The sequence below is a fragment of the Vicia villosa genome, linkage group LG6, assembly GCF_029867415.1.
Source record: "Vicia villosa cultivar HV-30 ecotype Madison, WI linkage group LG6, Vvil1.0, whole genome shotgun sequence".
Taxonomy (NCBI): Eukaryota; Viridiplantae; Streptophyta; class Magnoliopsida; order Fabales; family Fabaceae; genus Vicia; species Vicia villosa.
Window position 1 is genome coordinate 46,546,510 of NC_081185.1, and position 8,492 is coordinate 46,555,001.

Sequence of the window (8,492 nt, forward strand, 5' to 3'; positions counted from 1 at the left end):
ACCATAGCTCTAAGCTTTTCTCCAAAAGAAATCCTTTCTAACATCATTTATAGACACACCTAAAATCCAGTTCGGAAATCAGCTTATCAGACAAACTTAAAACCCTAAAAATCAAAGTCGCTCCGGTTAGAAATTACCTCTATGAGTCAGGAATGTTGTGTCCAAGTACCACAACGATCCAATGGTTGGATTGAGAGATACGCCCGTTTTGCCAAGGTGAATCTATGCTTAAACTTGCTGCGAAAATTGAGGCTTCCTCCATAATTTTTCTTCTTCTCTCAAGTGCTCCTCCCTTCTTTCTCTTCTCTCTTCTTTCTCCCCCAAAATGAGTTATGAGACTCCAACTCTAAAATCCTAACTTTCTACTGTTACTATCTCTCTTATGTCAATTGGGCTTAACCCACCAATTCGTCCATTATGTTCTATCACTTAGGCCCATTTAGTTATATCTCTCTAATAACTCAATTAATTCAAACAACACAAACACTCACATAATTAAGTACTTAAATAATTATTATATCACATAATAACTACATAAATAAGTAATTTTTAAAAATACCAAATAATAAAATTACTAATATAATTTGTAATACCCGACATTATATTTATTCGATCTTTATGTTTACTAATAAAGTTGGTATAGAATAAGATGGATAAATATGATGTATATTCTACTAAATGGTCTTTAGTGCTAACTAAACCTATTAGTGACAATAGGAGGGGTATAATGGTATTTTCACCCTTAAGTAGAATAGAGTCATGTTTGGATCCCTCATTCTTTTCTTAATTCAAAAACAGAATTTTGTGAGGGAGAGAAAGAGGAGAAGAAGCGTGGAAAGAGAGGAAGAAGAGAAGGGTTTCAAAACTTGGTCCAAACTCAGCTCAACCTTGCATGCATCTGAACCTGTTCAAGCTTCTCTGATCAATTTCTATTCTGCTCTCAGCTCCATTCTCATCATCTTCTCAATCTCTAAGGTGAGTCCTTAGATAGAAACCATGGGCTTTGCATGTTGGGGTTCTATTTGGGGGTTTAGGGATTGTGTGATAATCAATGAATCAATGAAGCTAATTATGTTGTATTGCCTTAAATCCTTGTTGGCTGGTGATTCTGAATGAAATGCATGTTTTAAATTCGTGGGAATCTGGTTAGTAATGCAGGGGATGACTTTAGAAGCACTTTTGGACTGTCATAGAATCCTTAAAAACGCAGAAAAATGATTCTGGTTCAGTGTAACCGGTTACGGGTTTGAGTGTAACCGGTTACGCTGTTGAAAAAACTGAGAATCTGGGCATTTTGCGTGACCGTAACCGGTTACGGTTCCTGGTGTAACCGGTTACACTGGGCGCAGAAGGAAAAATTCAGTAGTTTGGAAAATTCATATCTCCCGTTTCGTGCGTCCGATTGACGCGTGCCATATACCGTTAGGAAGCTAATTGAGTGTACTATCTAGGAAAATTAACCTCGGTGTTTGAATATTATTTTCCGGTGTATCTGACATACCTTCAATTAAAGTGCGACGCTGATATTGTGTAAATTGTGTATAGTTAGACTGAATTAGCTCTTTATTTCTAACTGCTATGTGATGCTGAAATAAAAATGCTATATTATGATGAAATATGATCATTATATTAATGCCCATTATTTCGGTTAAATAATCGGGTTTGTCTGTTTGCGTGCTTTAGCGTTTGTTTATGTGTATGTGTGCTGAATCGAAGTAGACCAGGTACTAAGTTACGATTCGGACCATGGGTCCTTGAGTTGTCTGTGGGACTGCCCTGATCATGGATCCCAGAGGCACATACCTGAACTACCATTGCAGTGTGCTTGTGAGGGTCTGGAGGCATTTTACTCACTTGCTGTATACACACTCGCGTGCTCGGTATGATGGCGTTATGCGGCTAAGTAAGCCTACGCATAACAGGTAAACCATCTCTAATGATGCCATGTAGGCTACATCATTAGGTTCCTACCCGGATGGGCTCATGCATCGAGACGGCGTGTTACACTTGCTGTTAACACCACGTGCGTACAGATGGTTAATGGGACGGTGTCGCCTCTTAGGCAAGGTCACCTCGCAGCCATGTAGGCTTATGCGAACCCGTTTAACCATTCTTGCAGGGTGCTTGTGTAAGTCTCTTGAAAAATAGGCGTGGGTGAACCCACCGAGGGTGTGTTAGTAACTTAGTCTAGTGGTATTAACATACTTCTGGATTCCCCGTTATGGATGCGGGTTTTGCATACTTGGTTGCTATACAATGTGTATTTGCTTGAGACCAGTCCAATGGTGGACGAGTCGCTTTGTTTACTCCGTGCTTGTACCGGAAGTGAGGGTAACCCCGAATCCATGGTGGATTCGTGTATTTTTGTATGTTCCTTTTAGATCCGAGCGGACTAATAGGATAGGTGGACTCACTGAGATTTAGTAATCTCATCCCATTCCAATTATTTATTTTTCAGGTGGTTCGAGGCAAGATCGCGGTAAGGGAAAGATGGATTAGATCTCTTGGCGATGCTTGGATATTTCTTTTAGTTCTTATCGTGCTTGCTAGTTCATGTATTTTGGATATGTACTTACATGATGTACTTGTATTTTGGCCATGATACATTCGGCTTTTGTAATCGTGTACTTCTATTTTCCGCTGCAAACGTTATGTATTTGTTGTCTTATGAACCATATATAATACTTTATACATATTATTCTAGACAAATATGTGTGGGCTGTTACAGTTGGTATCAGAGCAGGTCGATCCTCGACTTTGCTAAGACGCATCATAATGCAGTACAATTCTGCCTCATATGTGTATAATCAGTATGATTCCTTATGTCTTATTTATGGCATTGAGTCTGATCAACTTGATTCCATGCGTAGGACAGACAGGGAGATGGCTGAGCAACGCAGAGGTCCCGGAAGGCCCAGAACAAGGAATGTGGAGCCCGAGCAACCATCCGGAAGTGCAGGCGTGCCTTGGCAACAGATGATGCAGCAGATGATGCAGCAAAACCAGATGATGGCTCAAATGATGCAAGGCATGCAAGGACAACAACCTCCTACTCAAGCTCCCGTTCCTCAAGTTGCAGCTGGACCAGACTTTCGTGCCTTCTTCAGGATGGATCCTCCAGAGTTTGTTGGTGGACTTGACTCACTCTTGGCTCATGATTGGTTAGCTGGTATGGAGAGGGTGTTTCAAGCTATTCAGTGTACTGAAGAAGAGAAGGTGATCTTTGCTACTCAAAAGATGAAGGGACCAGCTCTTAGGTGGTGGAACACTGCATCTACTTATTTCACCACACAAGAGATTCCTAAGGATTGGAAACACTTCAAAGTGGCATTCTTGGAGAAGTACTTCCCTAATAGTGTGAGGACTCAGAAGGAGCGAGAATTCCAGAACTTCAAGCAAGGTGACATGTCTGTTTTAGAATATGCAGAGAAGTTCGAGGACTTGGCAGACTACTCCAGACAAGCTGTTTATGCTCCAGATGAACTATGGAAGATTGATCAGTTTATGATGGGTTTGAGGGCCGACATTGCTCATAGTGTTTCCCAAAGAGAGTTCACCACCTATGCTGAATGTTTGAGGCAATGCTATGTTGCTGAAAACAGTTTGAAGAGGGTTCAAGAGGAAAGGAACCAGAACAGGACTAACTTTAGGGAGCAAGGGAGATATACTCAAAACTTGAGGCCCCGTAATCCTCCACCAAAGATGAAGTAAAGCCACGGTGACCGTTTCCCCCGACCACCCTTTTGTGATAAGTGTAGGAGGAAGCACACTGGAAATTGTGAAGTTTATCCTATCAGATGTTTTGAGTGTGGCGAGCAAGGTCACGTGATGAGAAATTGCCCGAAGAAGAGAGCTCCAGAAAAGACTGCAGGTCGTGTTTATACTTTGGATTCGAGGAAGGCCAAGGGAAACAACAATCTCATTGCGGGTACGTGTTATGTTAACAATCAACGTTTATGTGTTTTAGTTGATTGTGGAGCCACTCATTCTTTTGTCTCTACCGAGTGTGTTTATCGACTTGGTTTGGAAGTTACTCCATTACCCAATCCTATGATTATTTCTTCGGCAACGGATGATAATGTGGAAGCTCGACTAATTTGCAAAGATTGTTCAGTCTCTTTTAATGGTCGTGACTTCCCGATTGATCTAATTTGCTTACCCCTCAAGAAGCTTGATGTTATTCTAGGGATGGATTGGTTGTCTCTTAACTCGGTGTACATTGGTTGCAAAGAGAAGGCCATATTCATTCCTGCTGAAGAGATTTCTTCTGATGATGCAATTACCAAGTTGATAGAAGGTACAATCAGCACGGTTACTTATCTCTTTTCTCAAGAAAGATCCTTTCTTTTAGTTCTTTCCAAGGAGCCTTCTGTGAGGATTGAATTGTCGGAGATTCCGGTGGTGTGCGAATTTCCTGATGTGTTTCCTGAGGATATCACTTCTCTTCCTTCGGAAAGGGAAGCGGAATTCTCAATCGATCTTGTTCCTGGAACAGCCCCAGTTTCCATCACTCCATATAGGATGTCTCCTATTGAACTCAGAGAGCTGAAGAGCCAATTGGAAGAGCTTCTTGCTAAGCATTTTATCCAACCCAGTGTTTCTCCATGGGGAGCTCCTGTTCTTTTGGTGAAGAAGAAAGACGGAAGTATGCGCCTGTGCATCGATTACCGTCAGCTGAACAAAGTTACCATAAAGAACAAATATCCTTTACCACGGATTGATGACCTCCTAGATCAGTTGAAAGGAGCCAGTGTGTTCTCGAAGATTGATCTTAGGTCAGGATACCATCAAATCCGAGTGAAGAGCTCAGATGTACCAAAGACTGCATTCAGGACCCGATATGGTCACTACGAGTTTTTAGTTATGCCATTTGGTGTGACTAATGCTCCGGCAGTTTTCATGGATTACATGAATCGAATCTTTCAACCATATCTGGACCAGTTTGTAGTATTCTTCATTGATGACATTCTTGTGTATTCTCGTACTCCCGAGGATCATGAAGAACATTTGCGGATTGTGTTATCTACTCTTCGAGAGAAACAATTGTATGCCAAGTTCAGCAAGTGTGAATTTTGGCTATCCGAAGTAAGTTTTCTTGGTCACGTCATCTCTGGAGGAGGCGTGGCAGTGGATCCTTCTAAAGTGGAAGCGGTGGTGAATTGGGATGGGCCAAAGAGTGTGACTGAAGTCAGAAGCTTCTTAGGTTTGGCAGGCTATTACTGGAGATTTATCACGGGGTTTGCTAAGTTAGCCTTACCGTTGACAAGGCTTACGCGAAAGGAGGTTGCTTTTGAATGGGACTCCGAGTGTGAGCAGAGTTTCCAGAAACTTAAGAAGAAGTTGACTACTGCACCCGTGTTAGTAATTCCGGATCCAAACCGATCCTATGAGGTGTTCTGCGACGCTTCTAAGAAAGGTTTAGGCGGAGTATTGATGCAAGATGGCCAGGTGGTAGCTTATGCCTCTCGACAGTTGAGATCTCATGAAGAGAATTACCCGACCCATGATCTCGAGCTTGCTGCAATAGTTTTTGCACTCAAGGTGTGGCGACATTACCTATATGGCGTTCACTTTGAGATGTTCAGTGATCATAAAAGCTTGAGATATCTTTTCGACCAGAAGGAGTTGAATATGCGACAAAGGAGATGGATGGAGTACCTCAAAGATTATGACTTTGAATTGAAGTATCATCCAGGAAAGGCTAACAAAGTGGCAGATGCGTTAAGTAGGAAGGAATTTCGAGTTGCGGAGTTGATGATGTTAGAACATGACTTATTGGAAAGGTTTCGAAATCTTAACCTTCAGTTTGAATGGACACCCAATGGTGTGTTGATCAGTAATTTGAGCATTCAGAATGAGCTACGAGAAAGAATTCGGATATTCCAAGGGTATGATGAGCAATTGCAAGCGAGCGAAGGCATGCCTGATTTTGTGAGAGCACCTAATGGAGTAATCTTGTTTAAGCAACGGATGTGTGTACCTAATGATTCTGAGTTGAAGCGTTTGATTCTGGATGAAGCACACAAGAGTAGATTTTCTATTCATCCTGGATCGACCAAAATGTATCAAGACTTGAGGAAAGACTTTTGGTGGCCAGGGATGAAGAAGGAGATTGCAGAGTATGTAGCACAATGTCCCATTTGTCAACAGGTTAAGATTGAACACCAGAGGCCAGGAGGAATGTTGCAACCACTGGAGGTACCAACGTGGAAATGGGATTCTATCTCTATGGATTTCATTGTGGGATTACCTCGTACTCGAGGCGGACATGATTCTATATGGGTAATAGTGGACAGGTTGACTAAGTCTGCTCACTTTTTACCTGTAAAGACCACTCACAAGGTGATTCATCTCGCAAGGCTTTTCATAGCAGAGATTGTACGGTTGCATGGCGTGCCGTCCAGTATAGTGTCTGATCGTGATCCAAAATTCACTTCGAGATTTTGGAAGATGTTTCATAAAGAATTGGGGACTAGACTGGATATGAGTACGTCTAACCATCCTCAATCCGATGGGCAGACGGAGAGGACAATCCAGACGATAGAAGATATGTTGAGGGCTTGCATTTTAGAAGAAGGTGGGAGTTGGAAGGATCATTTACCGTTGGTAGAGTTCGCATATAATAACAGTTACCATACTAGTTTGGGTATGGCTCCCTATGAAGCTCTATACGGGAGAAAATGTCGATCACCATTGTGTTGGGCCGAAGTAGGGGAGAAGAGTATTCTTGGACCGGAGATTATACAAGAAACTACCGAGAAAGTTAAGATGATCCGAGATAATCTCAAGAAAGCCCAAGACCGACAAAAGGACTATGCGGACAAGCGAAGGAGACCCTTAGAATTTGAAGTTGGTGATCATGTGTATTTGAAGGTCACTCCAAGATTAAGATTGGGAGGACCGTTCAAAACACGAAAGCTCAGTCCGAGGTATGTGGGACCATATCAGATTATGAGCCGGGTAGGTAAGGTGGCTTATCAGTTGGCATTACCGCCTTCATTATCCGGGCTGCATGACGTATTCCACGTATCTCAACTCCGGAATTTTGTGCCCGATACTTTTCATCCTATTCTTCCGGATACTGTTGAAGTAGAACCAGATCTTTCCTATGATCCTCAACCTTACCGTATCCTGGAGCGTGCAAGCAAATCCCTACGAAGTAAGGAGATACCTATCGTGAAGGTGATGTGGGATGAGACGTGTCCTGAGGAAGCTACGTGGGAGCTTGAGTCAGAGATGCGAGAATCCTATCCTCACTTGTTTTAGTAAGCTTTCTTTGAATTCGAGGACGAATTCTATTTAAGGGGGGAGAATGTAATACCCGACATTATATTTATTCGATCTTTATGTTTACTAATAAAGTTGGTATAGAATAAGATGGATAAATATGATGTATATTCTACTAATTGGTCTTTAGTGCTAACTAAACCTATTAGTGACAATAGGAGGGGTATAATGGTATTTTCACCCTTAAGTAGAATAGAGTCATGTTTGGATCCCTCATTCTTTTCTTAATTCAAAAACAGAATTTTGTGAGGGAGAGAAAGAGGAGAAGAAGCGTGGAAAGAGAGGAAGAGGAGAAGGGTTTCAAAACTTGGTCCAAACTCAGCTCAACCTTGCATGCATCTGAACCTGTTCAAGCTTCTCTGATCAATTTCTATTCTGCTCTCAGCTCCATTCTCATCATCTTCTCAATCTCTAAGGTGAGTCCTTAGATAGAAACCATGGGCTTTGCATGTTGGGGTTCTATTTGGGGGTTTAGGGATTGTGTGATAATCAATGAATCAATGAAGCTAATTATGTTGTATTGCCTTAAATCCTTGTTGGCTGATGATTCTGAATGAAATGCATGTTTTAAATTCGTGGGAATCTGGTTAGTAATGCAGGGGATGACTTTAGAAGCACTTTTGGACTGTCATAGAATCCTTAAAAACGCAAAAAAATGATTCTGGTTCAGTGTAACCGGTTACGGGTTTGAGTGTAACCGGTTACGCTGTTGAAAAAACTGAGAATCTGGGCATTTTGCGTGACCGTAACCGGTTACGGTTCCTGGTGTAACCGGTTACACTGGGCGCAGAAGGAAAAATTCAGTAGTTTGGAAAATTCATATCTCCCGTTTCGTGCGTCCGATTGACGCGTGCCATATACCGTTAGGAAGCTAATTGAGTGTACTATCTAGGAAAATTAGCCTCGGTGTTTGAATATTATTTTCCGGTGTATCTGACATACCTTCAATTAAAGTGCGACGCTGATATTGTGTAAATTGTGTATAGTTAGACTGAATTAGCTCTTTATTTCTAACTGCTATGTGATGCTGAAATAAAAATGCTATATTATGATGAAATATGATCATTCTATTAATGCCCATTATTTCGGTTAAATAATCGGGTTTGTCTGTTTGCGTGCTTTAGCGTTTGTTTATGTGTATGTGTGCTGAATCGAAGTAGACCAGGTACTAAGTTACGATTCGGACCATGGGTCCTTGAGTTGTC